This window comes from Cervus elaphus, chromosome 19, assembly GCF_910594005.1.
Source record: "Cervus elaphus chromosome 19, mCerEla1.1, whole genome shotgun sequence".
Taxonomy (NCBI): Eukaryota; Metazoa; Chordata; class Mammalia; order Artiodactyla; family Cervidae; genus Cervus; species Cervus elaphus.
This window is the reverse complement of record NC_057833.1, coordinates 34,772,259-34,773,838: the sequence shown is the minus strand read 5'-3', so window position 1 is coordinate 34,773,838 and position 1,580 is coordinate 34,772,259. Positions and strand designations below refer to the sequence as shown.

The window sequence follows — 1,580 nt, the reverse complement described above, 5'->3', positions numbered from 1 at the left end:
CTACCCAAACCCATGTCCATCGAGGCGGTGATGCCGTCCAGCCATCTCATCCCCTGTTGTCCCCTTCTCCTCCTGCCCAATCTTTCCCAGCATCAGGGTCTTTTCAAATGAATCAGCTCTTTGCATCAGGTGGAGTTTCAGCTTCAACATCAGTCCTTCCAATGAACACCCAGGACTGATCTCCTTTAGGATGGACTGGTTGGATCTCCTTGCAGTCCAAGGGACCCTCAAGAGTCTTCTCCAACACCACGGTTCAAAAGAATCAATTCGTGCTCGCTTCGGCAGCACATATACTAAAATTGGAACGATACAGAGAAGATTAGCATGGCCCCTGCACAAGGATGACACGAAAATTCATGAAGCGTTCCATATTTTTTCCAAAAGTCTACAAGCAATAAATGCTGGAGAGGGTGTGGAGAAAAGGGAACCCTCTTACACTGTTGGTGGGAATGCAAACTAGTACAGCCACTATGGAAAACAGTGTGGAGATTCCTTAAAAAACTGGAAATAGAACTGCCATATGACCCAGCAATACCACTCTTGGGCATACACACTGAGGAAACCAGATCTGAAAGAGACATGTGCACCCCAATGTTCATCACAGCACTGTTTATAATAGCCAGGACATGGAAGCAACCTAGATGCCCATCAGCAGATGAATGGATAAGGAAGCTGTGGTACATATACACCATGGAATATTACTCAGCCATTAAAAATAATTCATTTGAATCAGTCCTAATGAGATGGATGAAATTGGAGCCCATTATACAGAGTGAAGTAAGCCAGAAAGATAAAGATCATTATAGCATACTAACACATATATATGGAATTTAGAAAGATGGTAATGATAACCCTATATGCAAAACAGAAAAAGAGACACAGAAATACAGAACAGACTTTTGAACTCTGTGGGAGAAGGCGAGGGTGGGATGTTTCGAGAGAACAGCATGTATATTATCTATGGTGAAACAGACCACCGGCCCAGGTGGGATGCATGAGACAGGTGCTCGGGTCAGGTGCACTGGGAGGACCCAGGGGAATCGGGTGGGGGGGGGAGGTGGGAGGGGGGATCGGGATGGGGAATACATGTAACTCCATGGCTGATTCATGTCAATGTATTACAAAACCCACTGCAATGTTGCGAAGTAATTAGCCTCCAACTAATAAAAATAATTGAAAAAAAACAAACAAACAACAAAAAAAAACAAAAGCATCAATTCTTCGGCATTCAGCTTTCTTTTTTTTTTTTTTTTAATTTTTTTATTAGTTGGAGGCTAATTACTTCACAACATTTCAGTGGGTTTTGTCATACATTGATATGAATCAGCCATAGATTTACACATATTCCCCATCCCAATCCCCCCTCCCATCTCCCTCTCCACCCGATTCCTCTGGGTCTTCCCAGTGCACCAGGCCCAAGCACTTGTCTCATGCATCCCACCTGGGCTGGTGATCTGTTTCACCATAGATAGTATACATGCTGTTCTTTTGAAACATCCCACCCTCACCTTCTCCCACAGAGTTCAAAAGTCTGTTCTGTATTTCTGTGTCTCTTTTTCTGTTTTGCATATAGGGTTATC

General features: G+C 43.5%; 1 non-coding gene across 1 annotated transcript; it reads left to right on the top strand.

Moving 5' to 3' along the window:
- Window positions 1-269: 269 nt before the first annotated feature.
- On the top strand, window positions 270-376 carry LOC122676310. The gene has a single exon (XR_006335569.1). It is a non-coding gene; the product is annotated as a U6 spliceosomal RNA (small nuclear RNA).
- Window positions 377-1,580: the final 1,204 nt, after the last annotated feature.